A 26,931-nucleotide genomic window follows, 5' to 3' on the forward strand; every position below is an offset into this window, starting at 1 on the left:
ACTCATAGTCAAGGTGAGGTGATTCTACAGGGCACAAAAACCAAGAGACTGTAGTCATCTTAGGAGCTGCCTATCACAAGAAGCAAGAAATTTAAAAACAAAACAGCATTAAATATAATACTTAACAGAAAAAGGTAGGAGTTAGAATGAAATGTGCAGCAGAATACAAAGTGTATACATTAAAATACAGAGGAAAAAAGGGTACATGTTTTATAAGGATGAAAACAAACTCAAGGGTATTTAACAATCACATCATGATGTTTGCCTGTTGGGCATGGAGAGTGAAGGAAAAATGAGAATGAATAACTATATAAATCCAGAGTGAGGTCTTGCAGACACAGAAGAAAACGATGCACTAGAAACTCAGGATCAAGTTCAACTCTGCACTCGAGGTTCAAAAGAAAGGAAAAGGAAAGTGACAAAACAAACACCCTAGGCCTTCCCATACTCAAGCCCTAACAGAAGGCTCTCACCAAGATCCATGTCTGTGGGAGCTCCCCCACCCCAATGTCACACTCCATTAAAGTCACCTCAAGGGCTAGGAGACTTCTACCAAGTAAAAGTGGCATCTGTTAGTGTGGTATACCTTGGAGTTTGTAAGATAGCTCTAAAAATTCAATGTTTATAAGATGTGACCACGGGGTGACCAACCATCCCAAGATGGAGGGAGTTCTAGTTTGTGACACTTTGAATACTAGAACCAGGACAGTCCAGGGAAAACTAGGATGAGTTGGTCACCCAGTGAGTTTGTTGAAAATGCAAATTGCAGCACCTTCACAAGAGTTTTTGATTCTGTCTGCCAGAGCTGGACCAGGAATCTGCATTTTACGCAGTGCCAGAAGCCCTTCTAATGTAGATGGTCCACAGATCACTCTTTGAGAAAAACTATCGTGGAAGGATAGCTTTGAAAAGTACTGCTGGTGGCACAAAGGTTGTAGCTAATCTCAATTTGTAATCACAGATTTTATGCAGCCACCCAAGAGTAATCCACCATTACCTGTTGATAATCCTATGGCTCTGGTTCACAGTTCACTGATTCTAGAACTTGTCTTTCACATAAGGCAGACCCCAAGATTAGGAGGCAAAGTTCGGGGAGGGGTCAGGCCAGGAGTTTGGGGAGGAAGACTTCCCTGACTGGCTGTTACAAGAAACCACACCCAAGTCTGGATTAGTCATTTATAGAAAAGTCTCTCAAAAGTCACCCACCCCACAGTGAGATCTGAGGAATGTGCTAATAAGATTAAAGTGAGAAACTTTAGGTCTTCAGGAAGCAGCCTGCCTAAAATGTAATCCCTGTAAAATATTTTCCATATTTGGAAAATACAAAAGTTTACACAAGTACATTGACGGGAGAAAAGGTAATAAGGTAATGACGAATGCCTCGTGGGATCTAGCTGAAGGAGGGTGGGGAGTAAGAAGGATAAGAAATCACAGGGAGGGGATCTTGAGTGGCTGCAGGTGTACTTAGGTAGATCCATCCTTATAAGAAGTGGTGTGTCAGACCACAAAAATTAGCCAAATACTCCTAGTGACCACTAAACCGTTCTTGCTCTATTTTTGTATTCACTAAGTAACTATTTTATTTCCCTTTATTCTTTGTTATCCAAATACAGACTGAATAACTTCTGGGTGAGGGGCACATAAAGTTTTAGAGTTATTTATATTCTAGTCTTAATTTTTCTATTGGGTTTCAAGTCTAATGAGGGTAGACTGATTACCAGAAGACTAATGCAAATGAAGTATGCTGATGGTTTCAGAAGTCATCTCCAATGATTAGAGCTGTCATGGTTTTATTTTATTTTAATTAATTTATGTATTTATTTTTGGCTGTGTTGGGTCTTCATTGCTGTGCGCGGGCTTTCTCTAGTTGCCGTGAGCTGGGGCTGCTCTTCGTCGTGATGCGCAGGCTTCTCATTGCAGTGGCTTCTCTTGTTGTGGAGCACGGGCTCTAGGTGCATGGGCTTCAGTAGTTGTGGCTTGTGGGCTTCAGTAGTTGCAGCGTGTGAGCTCTAGAGCACAGGCTCAGTAGTTGTGATGCACAGGCTTAGTTGCTCCGCGGCATGTGGGATCTTCCTGGACCAGGGCTCAAACCCATGTCCCCTGCATTGGCAGGCAGATTCTTAACCACTGCACCATGAAGGAAGCCTGCTGTCATGGTTTTAGATTCCTCCTTATCCTGAATCAAGAATTCAAGTACAAGTAGTTTATTTATGAGGTGATCCCAGGAAACACATGTAGAAGAGTGAATAGTAAATCATGGAAGGGAAGGAAGCTGATAAAAGACACATATTAAACCAGTTACCATTAAGGGCAACTGGTGTTGGAGCCTGCTTGGGAACTCTGGAGACAATAGAGATTCTATACTGTCCATATATAGAATATACTTCAGAGTTTTTCCAAACAAGGGGTATTCATCCACTAACTCTCCAACTGTCATTAGTTGAGGGGTGCTTCCTGAGGGATTACCCCTCAGACACTTCTGGTCTGTCCTACATGGGAGCTAAGCACGCTCTCATGACTACTCAGTGTCACAAATGTTTTCCATAAGCAGCCTTGAGACAGTAGAGATGAATACCAAGGGGAGGTGGGTGGGCTCTCAACAACATCTGTTAGAATAGCTCAAACTTGCTGTATGTTTACAGGATTCCATGCACCAGATTAAATGTGTATCATTTCATTTAATATCTGATTAATATTCCTCCTTTCTCAGATTGGGAAACAGATGCAGAGTAAAAGTGACTTGTTCATGGTCACACAGTCAGCTAATAGTATAGCTGGAATTTGAACCATACGGTTGGTCTTTAGAATCCACGCTTTTGGCCACTGCACTCTGCTGGATCCCAAAAGAGTTTATATCTAGTTGAGGGAATAGAAATAGATTTTATATAGGTGTAAAACACAGCTGCTTCACAAAGTATGGATAAGATTTCAGTTTGGGATACAGCACTGGTATTGAAGTGTGGACACATGGATGGAGTTCAAGAACCATCAAGGGTCCTATTTGTCTGAAATATAAATCACAGGTAGTTGAGGGTAAGCTATAATAGGGGGGGGATTTTGAAGGTCAAGATAAGGAGTTTACACACAGTGACTGGGCAATAAGGACATATTAGGGCTTTTTGAGAAAGAGCATGGCAGGATGTATGCTTGAATAACACTAAAGAGTGTTAATAATATAAACAGTGTTAAGAGAGTAACACTGAACAGGAAGCAATGAGTTGGCTGGGTTGACCAAAAGAGAGGGAAAGATGGAAAACCCAGCAGGAGCTGTGGCACTAATTCTGGAATTTGAAGGTACTTCTTTCAGAGATCCAGAGTCAATGCAAATGGGAATGGTAGATCAGGTGAGAAGAATATCTCTGACTAAAGGTTTCTAGACCAGGTCGTGGACACTGAACGTTTAATGTATCCCAGATACCAGGATCATTATTGGAGAAAAAAAAATTGATGAATGATGTTTTGTTGAACAAATTCATTCATAATTACTGATGAGCCTGTAATAACTATGTTAATTGGCTAGTTGATGCATTGTCTTTCTAGAAAAGGACTCTTCTCCCTCTCTTTGATAGCTATTCTTTCTATTCTGGAATCCTAAATGTACACCTAGTCCAAGATTCTACATTCACATTTTTGCCTGGTTATCTTAATCTAAATTCTCAACTATGCCTTTTTCCTGATGACTTTCAAACTCATATCTCCAAAACTTACATTTTCTCTTGAATGTAATTTCCAACTGTAGATTAGGTATGCCCACCAGAATACTCTGGTACCTCTAACTCAGCATGACCCAAAGCCAAATTTGTCCCATTCTTCCACAAACAAGTTTGTTTTTCTGACTTCTCAATTGATATTAATGATCCCATTATTCCTCAACTTGCCAAGGCTCAACACTTGGAATTGTTCTTAACTCTTTGTCAACTGTCCAATCCATCTAATGTATGTCAAAACCTTGTTGATACTACCACTACAATATCTCTTAAAATTGGTGGTCTTTTCTCTTCACACTAGTATAGTACAGTGTACAGTACTATACAGTACAGTAGAGTTCAGGGTTTCATCACCTATTGCTTAGCGTCTACTGGGAATATATTCTCACTTTTCATACTGTCCTCTCCCTAAATAAATAGGGCCTCATCTCATAGTGTTTTGCTACATGTTGTACCTACTGTTGCTTTCTTATGCTAATAATAGCTAAAAGCAATGCTAGGTGCCAGGCATTGTCCTAAGTGCTTTACATTACTTCCTTTAATTTTCACAAAAACCCTTTGAGATACAGACAATTATTAGGCACATATTGCAGGTGAGAAAACTGAGGTACAAAGAGGTTAAGTGACTTTTTCAAGATAACCTAAGTAAGTGACAAAACCAGATTGGAATCTGAGTCTCTGTCTCTCCCATGAACAAAGGGCTACACTGAAACTCTTGGCTTCTTTACTAGACTTTGAATTCCTTGAAGTAGAGGTTATTCTGTGTAACTGTGTGACTTCTGAACAGTGCCTTACCAATAGTAGCTGATGCTTGAGATATATATATATGTATTTTTTTTTTTTTTTTGCATGAACAAGGGTCCTGCTTGATGACAGAGTTCAGGAGAACGTGAAGCTGGAAGTCATTTGTTTCTACTTTTCCTGTAGAAGGGAGACTGTACCTAATTCAGTCTGATGACATACTTTAACCAGATCAGATCCTCTAAGCAGTCCCTGGCTATGGGGAAACGACCCAAGAGAAATCAGGTTGCAGTCTACATGAAATCAGACATTGGGCTCAAACGTATGGTGCAAAGCTCTACCTCTTCCTTCAATCTTATTTTTGATGGACTTTCTTTGTTGCACACCTGGAAACTCATATTCTTCTTAACCTAACAAAAGAAGAGTCAGTGTTAGAGAGACTTAAAGACACAGAGTGCATAGTAAGAGAGTGTTTGCAAATGTAAGTGGGGCCGAGGCTCTCTGAGAGGCGTGATAAAATTACTTTTTGGCTGAATGAGTTTGCAAACCTCTTCTTGAAGCTAAGCAGTGCTATTTCATGCCTCTACCACAAGCATTTTTCTCCCTGAAAAATCAATGACCCAAGAAAGCAGTTGGTGGTGGGAGGAGGGGGAGTCTCTGAGCTAATCCTTGAGGTTGAGACAGGAACATGGTTGCTGTGGATTCAGCCTGGGGAGATCAAGGGGAAGAATGACTGCTCTGCGTGGAGAAGTCCTTCTTCAGAGGGCATCATTCTGAGCACTCAAGTTTTCTGTCAATAAGCACTCTACGGGGGAGATAAATGCATTTGGAGCTGAAGATGGGAGCAGGGTGTCTGGGAAAGAATAAACACATTATATGAGCCCCTCCATCAAACCCCTTCACTGAAATGCTCAAGGACTCAGACCATGTGTTTAGCAGAGGCTGATGGAAGGGAGAGAAACTCTCTCCACCCCTGTGTGTGAATCAAGCCACAAAGATGTGGTCTAATAATAATAAACAATATTTGAAGACAAGACCTCTGCAGCTTGCTTCATCCACAGAGGTGCCAGGTACTGTGGCTATGGGATTATCAAATGACTATTTGACCACCATGTTGACAGCAAGACTAGAAACAATTGGCCTCTTACAAAGACAGAAAATTGGTTCTAGAGGCAATATTCTGCAAACATGGAAGATGAAATCAAATACCTAGACAATTTTACCATGTGTTCTTCTAGGATGGCATCTCTTCCCAACACATTTTTAAATCCAAGAAGAGTCCTTCCTAAGAAATTATTTGGGGGGAAAGGTAAATCCAGGCACACACAGGTCCCAAGATATTAAATCACTAATGGCTTTATTTTATTAAACATGGCCTCCCCACAGAGTAAAGGCCAAGGAATCAGATGCTAGTGTTCATTTTTGAAGAATATGGCTCTGAAAAATTATATATTTATTCAGTTTTACCTACAATGCAACTCAGGCATTCCCAAATCCCCTAGAAGAGCCTTGTGCTTTTAGTAACATCACTGGCTGACTATAAAATCTTCAAATAAATAAATGTGTAGCCTTATTTATATTTCATCATATAGAAACAGCTTTCTAATTCTAGTGCATTGCTTCTCCTGACAAATTTGCTGATAGGCTGCATGGACAAACCATTTTGTTGCTCTTTATCCTGTGTTTCCCTTTTTCTACATACTATATGATCTGGCAGTTACCTATAGTGCTGGTTTTAATATCTGTTACCTACTTTCTGCCAAAAAACCCTCCTCTGTTACCCCAGGGTCAAGACATTCTTCCCTTCCCATATCATAAAGATCTTCTGCTATAGAATCAATTGTCTGCTCTCATTGCATTTTCATTGAAGATGTGGGGATGACCTCTGTCACATTCAACTATTCTCCCTTCTTATATTTCTTATGTTTTCATGATCTCTTATTTTTAATCAAACAACTCTTTTTGCCTGGACTTTATCTCATTCAGCTCCACCATAACATGCCCCAAACTGAACTCATGTCTCTTAATTCCCTCAACTCTTCCTCCACCCTGCCCCTATCACCCCAGCTTCAGACTTCTTAGCTCAGTGAATAACACCCTAACAAAATCTGTTGCTAAAATAAAAGCATACAAATCTTAGACACACCTCTTTTCCTCATCCTCCTAGATTCCTTAGTCACTACAATCACTCATGTCTACTTCCTACCTTTTTTTCCTCTCCTTCCTTGTTCTTGTCATGATCATCTCTCACCTGGACTATGGCTGCAGCCTCACAACATGCTTGCATATATTTGCCACCTTACCTACAAAATAAATACCATAAAACAGCAATTTTCCCTGTGGTCTCACAACTAGCCCACTCATCATCAATACCCCAACATTGCTCCCTTTCCTCTGCCTGACCCCAGAACCATGTAAGTAGAAGACAGGGGAAGAGTATAGGAAAGAATCATCATTTTGATAACTTGTAGGCTGAATGGGGACAGCAGTATATTCCTTCTACCTAAGTCAAGTGAGGGATCCACCAAAAGAATCTCTTTTAGAGACTCTGGATCCCCCAAGAAATAAAGGCTGAAATCCCAGTCCCTCATTAGAGGTTTGCCTGGGTAGCACACTTGATGAGCTTGTTGAACTCTCTGCATGCATTCCTCTCCAATCATTACCCACACCCCAGCAGAGAAAAAGAGACCTAGATAGAAATGAGGAGACTTTGCACTCCCTCCTTTCATGCTGCCATGGAGACATGAGATTTCTTTGAGTCAAATGGATACAACAGAATGGCCCTGGGTGTATGCTGTTTGGCTGTCTTTCCTGCTCTCCATTCAAGGTGGATGGCTAATGAACCCTAGCATCCAGCAGCAATAGGTGGTCACTCTGTGGGGACAGGGTAAAATGCTGTTGGAAAAAAAAGCTGAAAACTAATCTCTCCAAGTCAGGCAACTGATAGGAATCCCCTTCGGCCAAAAGGGTCAAGAGAGCATTTGTGCATGCAATGAAGGTATCCACTATCAGCCAGATACCCTTATTTCTTTTCTCTTTCATTTCCAACATCTTGCATGGGCTACAGCTTTGAAGAGAGAAGGGGACAGCTTGGCCTTGGGCAGACTATTATCCCATACCAGCCCCTAGGATGGGAAGGAGAAAAGAAATGGAAGAATAGACATTTCCCCTACTGGTATTCTCTAACCACAAGAGAGGAAGAGGAAACCATTAAGTGGAATATGAGATTATAGCTTTAAATTGGATCATTTCTAATTGAAAATGACCAAAACCTGGCCACCAGGAAGTTGTGTCCAAGACCTCATTACAAGGCCAAAAATCACGCCTGAAGGCCCTGACTGGGGAAAATGTCCCAAAACTACTTCATGTTTCCTGCCATGGAGTAGAGAATGTTCAAAAAATGAGTTACAATGACAGGCAAGTCCCATCATGTCATCCTCCTGATGAAGAGTTCCCAATGACTCCTTATTCCCTAACCTACAGGATAAAAATGGACTCTTTGAATGACTCACAAGGCCATTTGTGATCAAGCACCTTTTGCCTCCATGGTGTCAGTTATCTCTTAATTTCAGGTTTGACATTTACAATTACCCCAGGATATCAGGCTCTCCCAGCCATCTGTGTTTTTGCAAACATAGCTTTCTCTACCAGGAGAGAGCACTTTTCCCACCTAACCTATAAATGAAATTCCATCAAGTCTTGGTTTAAGCATAATCTCTTCTGTAAAGTCTTTTCTAATGCTTGCATGCAGAATTACTTATTTCTTCTACCATATTCCCTTTTTACATACAGCTCAATGATCTTATTGAGTTACTTCTTGGGGCAGTCATTGTGTGTGTGTCTTCTCATTAGACTCTAGTTCCTTGAAGACATCAACTGTGTTCTCCCTTATAACCCCATGCCTGGGTGGGAGGAGTGTGGTTTAAAGGACAACTCCAGAGCCTGGGCCAAGAACTAACCAGATACTCTATGAAACTTGCTTCAAAGAGATTGCCTTATGTCTGTATGTATGTGATTTTTGGGCTGAAGAGACAAAATCTGATTTTATCTGTCAGAATTCTTTCCATTAAATATGTCTTCCTCTCAAAGTCTAGCTGATCCTGAACCCCTAACTTCAGTTCATTCTGAAAGGCCTATACCCACCCTGCCACCATGCATTCTCCCATCTCACCATGGCAAAGTCTCAATTATCTATAGGAAATCAATTTCTCCATGTCTCTGAACAGGGTTGGTATCTGATACTGCTATGATAAAATATATATAGCTCATTCATTACACGCTGTCTTTAGTTGTCTTTCCCTGGGTAGAAATCCAATTTCATTTAGATTATGACTCTCTAGAAGGCAGGCCTTATCTTGCTTTGTATTCCATATAGTGGAGACATGTTTAACTGTGTAAATGGCCTCTTGAAGTCCGACCTGGGCCAGGCGCTGTGCAGAGCAGCAGATATCAAATGAGGCACTCATGGCCTCTACTCTTAAGTGCTTCACAGAGGCTGGTCCTTCTCTGTCTTGGAAGGTTGTATTCTTTGACCTTGAAGGAAGCTCCAGAGAGGGCTTATGGAATATTGAGGACAGAGAGGGGTGCCCTCTGGGCCAAAGGAGCTGCCCCAGGCCATCAGGGGAATCCACCCTGCAGTCACTGAGATGACAAAAGGCCCATCTAAGTTATCCTCACAACTTTTTGGGTTCTAACCCTAGAGACCATTTTTATCTGCCATACTCAGTTTTGACTACGTAGCAACTGCCACAGGAATGTGAAATAGTAGCAAGTGATGGGCCTTATAATCAGAAATGATTGAATTTAATTCAATTTAACCTAAACTGAGCTCCTTAGATTTAGTCACTTATTTTTCCCATTAAATTCTGACTAGGTTGGCCAGCCTTTTATAGTCTTATTATAAACATAGGAGGGTTATTGGGATCAAGGTATAATGTTCCAGATCATTTCTTTGCCTTTCCCCATTCCCTGATTGGCTGCTGCCCCACTACAGATTTCCCTCTCTCTCTCTCTCTCTCTCTCTCTCACACACACACACACACACACACACACACACATGCACACACTTACGCTCTTCATGGGCCCTTTCTCTTACTTCTCAAATAATCCTCTCATTTTTCCTGAAGTTATTCTTCTATCTTCACTGTCTCTCAAAAATCTTGCTAAATTGCAAGAATAATTTTTTATTTTGTTGTCATAAATGAGGTATTTCAAGCCTCTGAGGTTCTTCATCTCCATAATTAATGTATATTTCTGGAATTCTAAACATAAGTAAATCTGACTTTATATTTCTTTAGTCTTGAAAATAGACAAACATACATCTAGTCTATATACATAGAGACTGTGTACCTGTGTGTATTTGTGTGTTTGTGTATCATATATATATGTATATAGAGACATTATACAATTAACAAACATAAAGTAGAAATGTATCTTCTATTTTTACTCCTTCACTCTCACTCTAGCCTTAGACAAAAGCTTTGCCTCCCCCGACTCTTGCTGACATCTCCCCCTCCCTCCTTTCACTCTGGCTTTTCACCTTTTTACTCTCCCTTCACCCCCTGCCCCTCCCCCCTATCATTCTTTAAACCTAGTTTTAACTGGATCCTCAAGGAATTGCACTGTGATAACTCTGAGTGCAGAGACCCAGCCTGCAGGCTAAATGCTGGTGTGTCTTTTAGTTACTAGGGACATAAATCTTTCCCTTAGTTCTCTCTCAGGGATTATTTAAATTGGTCAGATTGAGAATCCATCTATTTCTTTAAAGCCCAACCAATGAAGAGCTGTTAACACAATGCAAGATTTTAAGGCATTAAGCGTGTACCTGCAAGCACTTTGTTGTTCTTCATTTCCTCCCTGCTAGGAGACCTTTCCAGTAGACAGGGGGAGACGGGAGAGAGCAGAGCCTAAATAAGCTGACTTATCTGGAAAAGCACTCCTCTCCATCTTTGCCATTTTAATAAAGCTTAGCTCGAGGAGGGATGTGGAGTCCTTCAAGAGCAGGCCCCGTTAAAACAATTGAGGAGTGTGTAAAACACAGCTCAGGCCCTGCATGCTGGGCTGCAAACTGACGTCACCTCATAAATCCACAGGCTCTGTTCCCAGCCCCAATCTGTGAGGCGCAGCCTGGACCCATCAGTGAGCTGCTTTTTCTGGAGATTAATTATTTGTTCAGACAGAGGTCATGTGGAGGGCCTTTAAAAGATTGCTTCAGTGTTTTGCCCCACCCCATCTCATTCGGGTTAAAAAAAAAAAAGGACTTCCCTGTGCGGCCAGGCTGTGGAGAGGAACACAAGGAACACAGTGTACGTAGAGGTCAAATCAGCCAAATCAGAAGGGATTCGGGCATCATTTGAACCACACTTCCCTTTAGCAGAGGAGGGACTGAGAGCCACGGAAGTGAAAGGGTGGTCCCTTTGGTTCTTCTTACCTTGCTGCCCAAAGGTCATAGGTTTCCAATTGTCCAGAGGATGGTCTGTTGTCAGATTGGAAATGCAATGAATTGAGAAAGGCACAGGGTAAGGGGAAGCCAGCTGACAGAGGGACGTCAGGAACTACCTGCATCCAAGGGGCCATGAAAGCTGTTGGATGCCTCAGAGCTTACTTTCCAGGGCTTGCTGGCATTTGCCCATCAACCACCTGGACCCCTCTCTGTGGAATTTCTTAAACACACTTGAAGGAAGAACAGCAATCATTTAACAGAGAGAAGAAAAGAGGAGAAAAGGCTGAGGTGCGGTTGTCAAATGAATGAGTGTTTCCAGAGGAAGACAGAAAAGGGTGGGTACTATGAAGGCAGGATAATGAAGAATGGATTTTTTTGTTTTCCTAAGAAAAAGAACAGGAATTAATTAAGATGGAGTTGGTCAGGAAGTTGCTTAAATTTTGTTCACAAATTTTAAGAGAGTGGCAAGTAGTGGTTTGTTGATAAATATTTAACAACCGCCTCTACAGGAGGAAAATAAGTCCTTGTTTGCAGCGTTTACTGATTTCTGCAGTATAAATACTCCCATCAACGCTGATTTCAAATACCAATGTGAGGCCACTGAACGTGGCGATGGGAAGTGATACATACAGTACGCTCTTCTGAGCTGATGGGAGCTGGCTCTAGTCCACTGCTGGTTGTGACGAATACACTAAAAGGTGACTAAGGTATGTTCTCAATTCTTGTTCTGCAAGAGGCTTCACAGTACACCTAAAAATGTTGGAGCCCAGTGCTAGTGTGAATTTTGCCCTGCCATCGGCTCCTAGCTGTGCATTTATAATTTGTATACTTTCCTCTGTATGTATTATATTTCAATAAAAAAGTTGAAATATTAAGCAGTGTAGTCTTTCCATCCCTTGCAATCAGAGACACATCATTTCTCATCATCATCTCTCTAATAATTCTTGTCTTTGATAAGGCACAGGGTTGGGTTGCATCATCAAAGGGTGAAAAGTGGAACTTCAGAGAGCAACTAATGTGTGGTCTTCTTTTTGAGGAATTGGAAAGAGAAAGCCTAGCTTCCTTCCAGGTAAAGGGTCTGATTGACATAGGCTGATGGGAATCATAGAGAGTTCTGGAATTCAACTCTGTTCATAGTCCTTGGCTCCTCTGCATGCCCCAAATAAACACAAACAGTTGATGCTGGTTTCAGATGAATTCCCTACAAGTGCTGGCGTAGCAAGCTGGGCAGCCATGAGGCCTTATCCTCCCGGGAGGAAGCCCTAAACATGACTGCCACCCAGAGGATGGAGGGAGCAAAAGGGGAGGGTCCCTGAAAGCCATTCTCAGCGTCCTGGGGTTCGGCAGTTGGCCTGGGAGCCCTGGGGCCTTCAGGGGAAAAGCCAGGAAGAGAGTACGGGTGAGGGAGAGAGGGAGGGGGAGGAGGGGGACCAGCTTTCACAGGCAGGGCGGTTCAGCATGTGCCTGGCCAGAACTGTTGGCTCTGTCCTGGAGTGACTTTCTACAGAGTGGAGGAAAGTCAACCAACCTGCACGATGGCCTTTCAACCTCACAACTACCAACCCCATGGGGCAGATTTTCACCACCATTTCTCAGATGGGGAAACTGAGCGCTTGAAGGTAAAAGGACTGGCCCATGCCCCATAAATATGAAATGCTAAAGGAGAGATTTGATCCCATCCGTTACCTGTTTTGGCACCTCTGGTTCAAACCCTTCAGATCTACTGGGTAATCCAGTGCGACACCTGTTTGTCTGCTTATCTTTATTTCATTCTCTCCCTTGTAAACAAGCCCCTTGGTTGTTGGAATGACTAACCAGAATGATCATGGAGACCTCCAGTGATGGCAGGGGAGGGGTTCTTAGCTCACGGCTTCTCTGTAAGGGCAGTTCAATGTGGAATCAGCGTCAGAGAATCTTAGCTCTGTAGGCACTACCAGGGGACCAGTGCAACCCTCCCACCAGAAGACAGTTAACAACACCAATGATTTATTTCTTTTGACTTCTGGCTTGGGAGACCAGCAACCTATGTTAAATCAACTGTGTGTCCTCACCAGAGTGTCAGCACTGGTCAGCTGCTCCGTCATGAATCCAAGCACGTCCATCTCTCTGTCCATCAGTCCTTGTGGCTATGTTCTGCCCTTCAAACCCTCCCTGCACAAACATGAAACTCAGCACAGACTCCTCACAAGGGCACTAGCCCCTTGGCTCTCATTTGGAATAAATAGGCAAAGCTCTGGGTGCTAAAGCTCTGCCCCCAGTTGAAACAAGGTCAGCATGGCCACCTGCTGCCTTGCTTCCTGCACTCGTTGCATTTTCTGTGTCCTTCTGTCTCCTGCTGCCATTTTATACTTCTCTATCAAATAGTCAAACACTAAAATTCCTAATTGCTTTCTTTGAAAAACTTTTGTTGAATTTTCATGGCTTCGATGTTCCATTTTCCCTATTGATGTGGTGGTAGTTTGGGGGATGGGAGGAAGGACAGGAGCTTTTTCTCTGGTTTGAGCAGGTCTATTTTATTGTTTTGCAAGTAAGAAAACACAGAGATGAGAGTGATAACACCTTCCAGCAGTAAAGATAATAACAGCTAACATTGATCGAACACTTACTGTGTGCTGGGGAATACATCAATTGCTTTATAAAGATTATTTCTTTAAATCCTCAGGAGAACACCGTGAAGTAGAACCTATTATTATTTCCATTTTCATATGAGGAAAATGAGGCTCAGATGAGTTAAATAAAGTTTACTTAAGTTTTCAAAACTAGCAAATAATAATAAGTCCGGTGCCAGAATCTGTATCCTTAACAAACTTTCTATGTTGCTATGAACCCAAAAATGTCTATGTGAAGCCAAGAGCATTATTAAGCTGAACCATATGAAAAGGTCAGTTTGTAAGTCAGAAAATGTCCTATACTGGCAATTTTATACGGTTCAACCTAGAACACCAAATGCAGAATCTGAGACCAAGCAGGACCCTACGGGCCCTCCTAGGCACAAAGTCACTCAATATCCCCTATTTCTTGTTTGTAGAAAAAGGCTTTAGTCTCCTAGGACTTCTCTGAGTTTCAAAGAGCAGACTCAAGCAGTTACTAATTAAGGAAGTGGGGAAATGCAGAAACAGAGGGAAAGCAGTCAAGAAACAATAGTTCAACAGTAAATCAGAGTCCCAGATCCTCCTCAAGGGGTATACACAACAATCTGACACTTATCTTTGATTTGTTCTGCAGGAACTAAAACCACCACCCAGGCAGAGGATAGTGACTAGTGCTGAGCACAAGCATGTAGACCCAAGACTGGCTAGAAGCAGAGGCTGATGATTAAGATTCTTGAAACACCACACTGTTACCTCACCACCAGCCAATCAGAAGAAATCCATGCACCCTGCAGCTCTCGTTCCAAATGTTGTCTTTAAAAATCCTTCCCTGAAAGCCACAGGGGAGTTCAGATTTTTGAGCATGAACTGCCCATACTTCGTACTTGATGCCCTGAAGTAAACACTGTACTTTCCTTCATCACAACCTGGTGTCAGTAAATTGGCTTTGCTGCAAAGTGGGCAAGTAGACCCAAGTTCTGTTTGGTAAAAAATCCCCTGAATGTGGTCACCAGACTTGATTATCTTTGTGTTCTGGTGCATTTCATAGATCAGGTCCTCAATCAGTAAATGTTTTCTGAGCATAAGAATGAGGGATTAAGAGAGTACATGAATGGGAGAGACATGACATATGAATGATCAGAAACAAAGGCAGCCTTCAATTTCAGACAGAATAAGCCTGGGGGCAGGGCAAGATGTGTGTGTGTGTGTGTGTGTGTGTGTGTGTGTGTGTGTGTGTGCATGCCAGGACCCAAGCCATTGATGGGTGGGAGTCCAAGCTTCTTAAAAAACTCCACCCTTTCTTCACTTTCCCTGTATGACCGTCTGACCACTCATGTTTCCGTCCCATATCTCTCACTATGCTCACTAAGTCCTTTTTTATCAGAGCATCAGCCCATTACCTCCAAAAGAAGTTACTGAACTGTTGTTCTTTTGAAGAAAGTGCTACAGTCTTAATGAACTCCTATAACTCCTTTCTAATGCCAGTAATCTAGGTTGAGAGAGTGTTGGTTTCTACTGAATGGGAATTGACTTGAGAGAGAATCATTCCATGGCCCGAGCCCCTGGAATCAATCTATGTTCTCATCTCACTTTTGCTTTCCCTCTCTTCTCATCACCTGATAGGATCAGTGTAATGTAAACCCTGTTCTGCTCAGTCACCTCCACAGCCTAATTAGGACCTCATAGCAAGAGGATGGAAGGAAGTGCTGGAGAAGAGTCTGAGGGAGAACTATGTACCTTGGGGGTGGGAACTAGACCTTCGGAGAAGAAGTCATGTGGGAAAGGCCAGAGGCAGCCCAATCTTGTTGGAGACCATGTTCAGGGTATCCAAGAAACAAGGACACAAAACCCTAAGATTCAAGAAACAGGAAGCCAAAACTTATAACTTCCTTTTTCCTCCCTGGGAAGCCTTTGGACATGATTCAAGAGAGAAAATAAATAAAAGTCAACAGTACAAAGGAGTGGAAGAAGGGTCACATACCCACGGGAGCACCATAAAGAGAAGAAACATAAGAGAGACAGGAAAACAGACCCTCAGTTCGCCCCTACAAAACCAGGCCTCTACCTGTTTTAATTTTTTATTGCACGTCCCTATCTGGAAAAAATGTTTTTAATACATTTCCAAATAAACATACGTTCATTTATTGCAAATTATACATATTTGCTTCTATATTGATCTATTGTGTACATCTGAGACAGACTCACAACTATAAATAACAACATGCATAAGATAAAAATGAGTAAGAAATTATACTTTCTTTCCACACCCTAGAAGAATCACCTTGTGCATCTCTTGGGTGAACTCATGCCATTTGCAAGAACTTTGAGTTAGAACAGCGCTGCCAGTAGAAATACAATGCAAATGCATATGTAATGTATAATTTTCTGGTAATCTTATTTTAAAAATGTAAAAAGAAATTGATGAATTCTAATAATACTTTTTATTTAACCCAATATAGACAAAGTATTATCATCTCAATAGGTAATCAATATAAAAGTCATTGATGAGTTATTTTGTAACTAAGGTTTTGGAATCTAGTGCATATTTTACACCTATAGCACATCTCCATTTGGAAAAGCTACATTTCATGTGACCAACAGCTACATGTGGTTAGTGGCTGCTGTATTAGATAACACTGGGCTAGAGGACTATGATGGCAGGAGTAATGGGAGTCCTAGGGGACACTGGACACAGGATGTGTCTGCAGTCAAGGCTGAGAACAATAGAATATGTATGTTGATTTGCCATTGCCATAGTATGAGCTGTAATCCTCCAGTTTCTTTAACTAGGCAACCTTAAAGTAAGCATATCAAGTTCAGAGTACTGTGATCCTACTAAAAGGGAGTTTTATGGAAATACATAGCATAGTAAAGACGTGCATAAATACACAGTAAACAGTGGATATTGGTCACTGTGGGTAGACGAGATTGTAGGTCAGTGAGTAGTAGATTATTAAATTTTCTTTTTTTAAAAAATAAATTTAGGGCTTCCCTGGTGGCGCAGTGGTTGAGAGTCTGCCTGCTGATGCAGGGGACACAAGATCATGCCCCGGTCCGTGAGATCCCACATGCCACGGAGAGGCTGGGCCTGTGAGCCATGGACACTGAGCCTGCACGTCTGGAGTCTGTGCTCCGAAACGGGAGAGGTCACAACAGTGAGAGGCCCGTGTATCACAAAAAAACAAAAACAAAACAAAAACAAAACAAAAAACAAAAAAACTTATTTGTTTATTTATTTATGGCTGCGTTGAGTCTTCTTTGTTGCATGCAGGCTTTCTCTAGTTGCGGCAAGTGAGAGCTACTCTTCGTTGCAGTGCGCAGGCTCCTCATTGTGGTGGTTTCTCTTGTTGTGGAGCATGGGGTCTAGGTGTGTGGGCTTCAGTAGTTGTGGCACGTGGGCTCAGTAGTTGTGGCTTGTGGGCTCTAGAGCGCAGGCTAAGTAGTTGTGGCGCACAGGCTTAATTGCTCAGCAGCACGTAGGATCTTCCCAGACCAGGGATTGAACCTGTGCCCCCTGCATTGCAGGCAGATTCTTAACCACCAGGGAAGTCCCCAAATTTTCTTTATATGTGTCTATATAGTTTGAATTGTCAATATTTATATTTTTAAAAAATAATTTTAAATGACAATAATCTTTTCAAAGACATGCACATTTTTTCCCTAGAGAGTATAGTCTTAATCCTTATTGATAAAATATATTTCTTCAGTCATCCAGATCTGGACCTAGCCATCTTACCCACACAGTCAATGTATTCCTCTTAATGAAAGAAAAAGGCTTTTTAATTTTTTTTTTTTTTTTTTTTTTTTGTAGAAGGAAGTTTGGAAGAGAGTTGTTGGTTTAGGGTTGCTTGATAAAATACAGAACTCCTAGTTAAATTTGGATTTCAGATACTCAATGATTAATTTTTTAGCCTAAGCAGGTCATGAAATATTTCCTGTGTATGATCCCTGGTAACCTCAATATTTGCATGGGACATACATGTTTATTTAAGTGGACATCTTATATTTATATTTACCAAATCTAACAACCCTATTTGGGCTGTCATTATCACAAGAGAGCTGTGGTTGGTTGTCTTGAAGGGCTGCTTTTCTATACACTTAGGGGAAAGTGCTACCTCTGAGGGAATTATTCCCATCAGTGGTTTCCAACTGGGATCCAGTGAGGAGGTACTTCTAATTACTTCTGCCATGATAAAATAATTATGAAAGTAGATTCATCTTCCAGTCTTTTAATCTTTCTCCCTATTTTCCTGCCAAATAAGTTCTTAAATCTATTTAATCTGAACTTCTTCTCTACAGGTATTTTCATAAATTTGACTGGAGAGAAATATTATAATTCTTGAATATTCTGAATAAGCACATTACTAATCATGGCAGGCAAAATTACCTATTTTAGTCTCAGCCTTCAAAGAATTTATAGTATTTTACAAGGAAAATGCTCCACTATTTTTATTACATACTTATGTATAACACAGTGTTGGAATCATGGCAAATGGTGTGTATGTGTGTGTGCATGTGTGTGTTTGTGTGTGTGTGCATGTCCTCACCCTATATCCAGGGAATTTCCACTTTTCCACTGCTAATCACTGATTGCTGATGTTGACATGGACATTGGCTTACATCAGGCTTCCAGGAAACCAAAGAACATGAAATCTTATGCAGCTCGATTCATTGAATTCAAGTTTTAGATTTACCAAGCAAGGATTTTTTTCCTTTTCTTTGAATAATCCAGGGATAACCTCAACCTCCAATAGCTAACTTGTCAGTCCACCCCAAAATGCAAATCCTTAAGAAATTAGCCTGGGCACCTGCTTCAGGAAACCACAGTAGTCTTTCCCTGAGGTTTTAATGATGCAAGAATCTTTTGATCCAGAGCTTTCTAATGTCTAATCCATTAACAGAATTGCTTTTTCCTCCGTATCCCTCTTCACCAGATTCAATTAGCTCTGCCTATAGAAATCAAACCACAAATAGAAGGACAGGTGCTTACCCTAGTCTCCAAACATCCCTATGTGCATTCTGAATGTGAGCCGAGGGTTGTGTGATAGTCACATTGGCTCTTCTGAACTCATGCCTTCATGCCTTATCCCTGTTCTCTCAAGCAAACAATAATTGCAGGGCCAGAGGCCTAGAGTGAGTAAGATCTCTAAAGAGATGTGTCACGTGAGGAAGAAATCTTAATTTTAAGTCTGGGATAAGCCCTGAAATGTCATGCTGTTTATCCTCCTGTTCCTGGAAAAGAGCAGAAATCATTATAAGGACAAGTTTTTGGATAAAAGTAAACATATTAAAAATATCTGAGTGAGAGGCTACAAAAACTGAAATTGTGATAGGGTTAATACATCAAGAAGGGCAACAAAAACATTTGAACTTCTTGAGAATCTTGGAAGAAAAAGAGTGCTGCTAGCTTCTTTTCAAATATAGCTGAGTAAATTAAGATTAAATGAGCTTAACTCCCACTACAAACAAAAGACCATCTTGATTTCCAAGTCTCAACTAATGCTCATTCTCATCTTCACCTTAGGCTCTTCTTAGCTTGTCCTGAACCTTTTGTTTTACTCTTTCTGCCCAATTTCTTATCCCAAATCTTTTTCTATTTTTTAAACTGATTTATTTCCTGTCCTCCTGGAGACAAGGAGCCAGGTCACCTGAGAACTGTGCTTGCTTTATGGGTCTAAATTCCAGAACAGGCTAAAGTCTGTTAAATAAAGGCTAAAGTCTTTCCATAAACTCAACTGGCAGGAAGGTTTTTATCTGCACACAGAACATTCTCAGTAAAGACAAATGTACCTTCCTAAGAATATAAATGATCATTAAAGCTTAGTCCTTTAAAATATGGCCATGTTGATGATGCATCTGAACCCACATAGTACCCGTTCTCAGGACACTTTATATATCAAAGAAAGATTCACCAGTTTTTTTAAAATTAATTCCTCTAAGAGACTAGATAATAGCTAGGTCATCTTTTGCAAATATATAGAAGACAGTAAGCTAAGCTCAGTTGATGATTATCTCAATAAAGAGCCGTTGAATGAGTGATTAAAAAATAAATAATTGTTTTGCTAATGCTTTGTGTTATGCTAGAAAGAGGTTAAGTCCAGGACACAGAATAAGTTGGTGGCATAAGAGAAGTTTGGGGTGCTCTAATCCATTACAGGATTTTGCATCACATACATCACATACTCCATACTATGTAACTTTTATACAAACTACTTCAAATTTCTGAATCTCAGTTTCCATAACTATTGAATGGGGAGGATAAAAACTATTATGCCAACTACACATGGTGATTATAAGAATTAATGACATGATAAAGATCTATACAGATATAGGAACTAATATTACTAAATACAATGCAAAATGTTATGATCCCAAATAAAAAAAAAGAGAGAGGCATGAATATATAATTCAGAAAAAAACCAAATAGGTATTATTAAACATGTAAAGAAGTCCAACCTCACCAGTATCAATGAAATAAGTTAAATTAAAATAATATATTTTGGGGTGCATAAATTTGACTCCAGCTTTGGTATTCTCAACTACATCAGCTATTCAGCTTCAGTTTCTTCTTTTGTCAACATTAATTCTGAAATGACTGAACTTTAGTGTAACTAAAATTATGTAATTAATCTATGACAAAGGAGGAAAGACTGTACAATGAAGAAAAGACAGTTTCTTCAATAAATGGTGCTGGGAAAACTGGACAGCTACATGTAAAAAAATGAAACTAGAACACTCCCTAACACCATACACGAAAATAAACTCAAAATGGATTAAAGACCTAAATGTAAGACTGGATATTATAAAACTCTGAGAGGAAAACATAGGCAGAACACACTTTGACCTAAATTGCAGAAATATCTTTTTCAATCCACCTCCTAGAGTAATGGAAATAAAAACAAAAATAAACAAATGGGACCTAATTAATCTCAAAAGCTTTTGCACAGCAAAGGAAACCATAAACAAAACTAAAAGATAACCCACAGGATGAGAGAAAATATTTGCAAATGATGTGACTGACAAGGGATTAATCTCCAAAATTTACAAATGTCCATGTGGCTCAATATCAAAAAAAACCAAACAGCCCAATCAAAAAATGGGCAGAAGATCTAAATATACATTTCTCCAGAGAAGACATACAGATGACCAAGAAGCACATGAAAAGATGTTCAACATCACTAATTATTAGAGAAATGCAGATCAAAAGTACAAGATATCACCTCACACTGGTCAGAATGGCCATCATCAAAAAGTCTATAAACAATAAATGTTAGAGAGCGTGTGGAGAAAAGAGAACCTTCCTACACTGTGTGTGGTAATGTAAATTGTCACAGATACTATGGAGAACAGTATGGAGGTTCCTTAAGAAACCAAAAATAGAGCTACTGTATGATTCAGGAATCCCACTCCTAGGCATATATCTGGAGAAAAACGTTGTTCAAAAGGATATATGTGGGGCAGAGTCAAGATGGCAGACTAGGAGGACATGGAATTTGTGTCTCTGCACAACTAGGGCACCTACCAGGCACTGGTGGGGGACCATAGACACCTAAGGGGATGGGAAGAACCCCCAGCAACAGGGTAGGACATGGGATATGGGGAGGAGTGAGAGGGGAAAGAAGTGGAGGTGGGATGGGACTGGTGCCCCTGAGGGGCCGTTAAGGGATCCCAAGCCCAAAGGGGGAAATTGGGGGACCATTGGGGGGCAGAGGATCAAAAGGGACTGTGGCCGGGTTTCCCCTGCCCACTTGGGCCGCTGGGCCTGATGCTCTGCCCACGATGACCTCCTCCAGCTGCACGGGTCATGAGGGAGTGGGAGGGAGGGAAGGGGGAGAAAAAGTGAAGGTCGGACCTACAGGACCAACACCCATGAGGGGTGGCTGGAGGAGCGGAGGAGTTCCTACACCCAGTGGGACCCATCCATGGTTAGGGGTCCAGTGAGGTTGGGGGAGACCCTGGGGGAGATGGGAGCTGTGCAGAGGAATGATAGGGAATGTAGCCAGAGCTTTCCCTGTCCACTTAGGCACCAAGGAGACTGTTGAGCTCACGGCCCTAACACTCTGCTCTCAGAGCCTCCCTCCTGCTGTGCAGAACCTAAGCCCCAACACTACACCCCCACCCAGGGCCCTACCTCTACACTTAGAGACCCCTTCTGAGAACCCCACCAAACAAGCTGCGCCTAAACCCCACCCACACATCCTCACCCAGGGCCTTACCTCCAAACTCTGGAACTCCACACTCTGGAGGCCCTCGTTTGGAGGTGCTGCCTCTCCCCTTTCACACAGGTCCTAAGCAAAGACACCGCCCCATGCTTGAACCTTGCCCCACCTAGACCCCACCCCCAAAGTCTTTTCCAGCTGGGTCCTGAGCCTAGGCCCTACCCCATGCTCAAACGTCACCACCCAACACGCTCAGGTCCCACCCCACCCTAAACCCCACCCCTGCCTAAATTCCACCCACACCTAAACTCTGCCTCTCATAGCCAAGGCTTTTTTTTTTCTTTTTTTTCCTTTTATCCTCTTTTAGATTGGAATTCTGATTTACCTTGTTGCTTCATTTTTATTTTTATTGTTCTAATAAATCTTTTATTTTTCTCAATTTATTTTATTCTTTATACTCTATTATTATTCTGCTCCTTTTGGCTTGTTCCCCCTTTGTTTTTGTTTCTTTTTTCTGTTGTGGTTTTATTTTACCTTGTTGCAATTATGTTTTTATTTTATTTTATTTTTTTTTTTATTTTTTTTTTTTTTGTGGTACGCGGGCCTCTCACTGTTGTGGCCTCTCCCGTTGCGGAGCACAGGCTCCGGATGCGCAGGCTCAGCAGCCATGGCTCACGGGCCCAGCCGCTCCGCGGCATATGGGATCCTCCCAGACCGGGGCACGAACCCGTATCCCCTGCATCGGCAGGCGGACTCTCAACCACTGCGCCACCAGGGAGGCCCTTTATTTTTCCTAATATATTTTTTATCTTTCTAATTTGTTTTTTATTCTTTGTTATTGTACTGCTCCTTTTTTCTTTTTCTTTTTTTTGGCCATGCCACACGACTTGTGAGACCTTGGTTCCCAGGCTGGAGATTGAGCCCAAGCTCCTGTGGTGGGAGCTCCGAGTCCAAACAGCTGGACTAACAGAGAACGTCAGACCTCAGGGAATATTAATCAGAGTGAGGCCTCCCGGAGGTCCTCATCTCAGCACCAAGACCCAGCTCTATCCAACTGCCTTCAAACTCCAGTGCTGGACGCCTCAGGACAAACAACCAGTAAGACAAAAATACAGCCCCACCCACCAAAAATAAAAAATGAAATGACAAAAAAATATGTTACAGATGAAGGAGCAAAGCAAATACCTACAAGACCAAATAAATGAAGATGAAATAGGCAACCTACCTGAAAAAGAATTCAGAGTAATTATAGTAAAGATGACCTAAAATCTCAGAAACAGAAATGAGAAAAGAGAAGAAACATTTAACAAGGATCTAGAAGAACTAAAGAGCAAACAAACAGTGATGAGCAACACAATAACTAAAATTAAAGATACTCTAGAAGGAATCAATAGCAGAATAATTGGGGCAGAAGAACGGATAAGTGAGCTGGAAGATAAAATGGTGGAAATAACTGCCAGGGAGCAGAATAAAGAAAAGCAAAGGAAAAGAATTGAGGACAGTCTCAGAGACCTCTGGGACAACATTAAACGCACCAACATTCGAATTATCAGGGTCCCAGAAGAAGAAGAGTAAAAGAAAGGGTCTGAGAAAATATTTGAAGAGATTATAGTTGAAAACTTCCCTAACATGGGAAAGGAAATAGCCAATCAAGTCCAGGAAGTGCATAATCCCATACAGGATAAACCCAAAGAGAAACAAGCTGAGACATATATTAATCAAACTATCAAAAATTAAATACAAATAAAAAATATTAAAAGCAACAAGGGAAAAGCAACAAATAACATACAAGGAAATCCCCATAAGGTTAACAGGTGGACTTTCAGCAGAAACTCTGCAAGCCAGAAGGGAGTGACAGCACATATTTAAAGTGATGCAAGGGAAAAAAACTACAACCAAGATTACTCTACCCAGCAAGGATCTCATTCAGATTCAGTGAGGAAATCAAAAGCTTTACAGATAAGCAGAAGCTAAAAGAATTCAGCACCACCAAACCAGCTTTACAATAAATGCTAAAGTAACTTCTCTAAGTGGGAAACACAAGAAAATAAAAAGACCCACAAAAACAAACCCAAATCAATTAAGAAAATAATAAGAGGAACATACATATCAATAATCACCTTGAATGTAAGTGGATTAAATGCCCCAACCAAAAGACACAGACTGGCTGAATGGATACAAAAACAAAACCCTTATAAATGCTGTCTACAAGAAACCCACTTCAGACCTAAGGACACATACAGACTAAAAGTGAGGGGATGGAAAAAGATATTCCATGCTAATGGAAATCACAAGAATGCTGGAGTAGCAATACTCATATCAGATAAAATAGACTTTAAAATAAAGAGTCTTACAAGGGATAAGGAAGGACATTACATAAGGGATCAATCCAAGAAGAAAACATAACAATTATAAATATTTATGCACCCAACATAAGAGCACCTCAATACATAAGGCAAATGTTAACAGCCATAAAAGGAGAAAACAACATTAACACAATAATAGTGTGGGACTTTAACACCCCACCTACACCAATAGACAGATCATCCAGACAGAAAATAAATAAGGAAACACAAGCTTTAAATGACATAGTAGACCAGATAGACGCAATTGATTTGTTTAGGACATTCCACCTGAAAGCAGAAGAATAAACTTTCTTCTAAAGTTCACATGGAATGTTCTCCAGAATAGATCACATTTTGGTCACAAATCAAACCTTGGAAAAATTAAGAAAATTGAAATTGTATCAAGCATCTTTTCCGACCACAATGCTATGAGATTAGAAATCAATTACAGGAAAATAACAGAAAAAAACATAAATACTTAGAGGCTAAATAGTGTGTTGCTAAATGACTAAGAGATCACTGAAGAAATCAAAGAGGAAATCAAAAAATACCTAGAAACAAATGAGGATAAAAACACGACGACCCAAAACATATGGAATTCAGCAAAGGCAGTTCTAAGAGGGAAGTTCATAGCAATTCAAGCTCACCTCAAGAAACAGGAAAGATCTCAAATAAACAATGTAACTTTACACCTAAAACAACTGGAAAAAGAAGAACAAAGAAAACCCAAAATTAGTAGGAGGAAAAAAATCAGAGCAGAAATAAATGAAATAGAAAAAAGAAAACAATAGCAAAGATCAATAAAATTAAAATCTTGATCTTTGAGAAGATAAACAAAATTGATAAACCCTTAGCCAGACTCATCAAGAAAAAAAGGGAGAGGACTCAAATCAATAAAATTAGAAATGAAAAAGGAGAGATTACAACTGACACTGCAGAAATACAAAAGATCATAAGAGACTACTACAAGCAACTGTATGACAATAAAATGGACAAACTGAAAGAAATGGACAAATTCTTGAAAAAGTACAACCTTCCAAGTCTGAACCAGGAAGACTTAGAAAATATAAACAGACCAATCACAGGTAATGAAACTGAAACTATAATTAAAAATCTTCCGACAAACAAGAGTCCACAACCAGATGGCTTCACAGGTGAATTCTATCAAACATTTAGAGAAGAGTTAACACCTAACCTTCTCAAACTGTTGCACAAATTGCGGAGGGAGGAACACTTCCAAACTCGTTCTATGAGGCCACCATCACCCTAATACCAAAAACAGATAAAGAGATCATGAAAAAAGAAAATTATACACCAATATCACTGATGAATATAGACACAAAAATCCTCAACAAAATACTAGCAAACAGAATCCAACAACACATTAAAAGGATGATACACCATGATCAAGTGGGATTTATCCCAGGGATGTAAGGATTTTTCAAAATATGCAAAACAATCAATGTGATACACAAATTAAAGAATAAAAACTATATGATCATCTCAATCACATAGAGATACAGAAAAAGGTTTTGACAGCATTCAACACCCACTTAAGATAAAAACTCTCCAGAAAGTGGGCATAGGGGGAAATTACCTCAACATAATAAAAGCCATATACTACAAACCCACAGCAAACATCATTCTCAATGGTGAAAAATTGAAAGCATTTCCTCTAAGATCAAGAACAAGACAAGGATGTCCACTATCGCCACTATTATTCAACATAGTACCGGAAGTCCTAGCCACAGCAATCAAAAAAGGAAAAGAAATAAAAGGAATACAAATTGGAAAAGAAGAAGTAAAACTGTCACTGTTTGCTGATGACATGATACTATACATAGAGAATCCTAAATATGCCACCAGAAAACTACTAGAACTAATCAATGAATTTGGTAAGGTTGCAGGATACAAAATTAATGCACAGAAATCTCTTGTATTTCTACACACTAACAATGAAAGATCAGAAAGAGAAATTAAGGAAACAATCCCATTTACCATCACAACAAAAAAGAATGAAATACCTAGGAATAAACCTACCTAAGGAGGCAAAAGACCTGTATGCAGAAAGCTATAAAACACAGATGAAAGAAATCAAAGATAACATAAACAGATGGAGAGATATACCATGTTCCTGGATTGGAAGAATGAACATTGTGAAAATGACTGTATTACCCAAAACAATCTACAGGTTCAATGAAATCCCTATCAAATTACAAGTGGCATTTTTCACAGAACTAGAAAAAGAAATTTTACTATTTGTATGGAAACACAAAAGTCCCCAAATAGCCAAAGCAACCTTGAGAAAGAAAAACAGAGCTGGAGGAATCAGGCTCCCTGACTTCAGGCTATACTACAAAGCTACAGTAATCCAGACAGTATGGTACTGGTACAAAAACAGAAATATAGATCAATAGAACAAGATATAAAGCCCAGAGATAAACCCACGCACATATGATCACCTTATCTTTGATAAAGGAGGCAAGAATATACAATTCTTGAGCTGAGAAAAGACAGCCTCTTCAATAAGTGGTGCTGGAGAAAATGGACAGCTACGTGTAAAAGAATGAAATTAGAACACTCCCTAACACCATACACAAAAACAAACTCAAAATGGATTAAAGACCTAAATGTAAGGCCAGACACTATAAAACTCTTAGAGGAAAACCACTCTATGACATAAATCACAGCAAGATCCTTTTTGACCCACCTCCTAGAGTAAGGGAAATAAAAACAAAAATAAACAAATGGGGCCTAATGAAACTTAAAAGCTTTTACACAGAAAAGGAAACCATAAACAAGATGAAAAGACAACCCTCAGCATGGGAGAAAATATTTGCAGATGAAGCAACTGACAAAGGATTAATCTCCAAAATATACAAGAAGCTCATGCAACTCAATAACACAAAAACAAACAACACAGTCCAAAAATGGGCAGAAGACCTA

The sequence above is a fragment of the Hyperoodon ampullatus genome (assembly GCF_949752795.1).
Source record: "Hyperoodon ampullatus genome assembly, chromosome: 8".
Lineage (NCBI taxonomy): Eukaryota > Metazoa > Chordata > Mammalia > Artiodactyla > Ziphiidae > Hyperoodon > Hyperoodon ampullatus.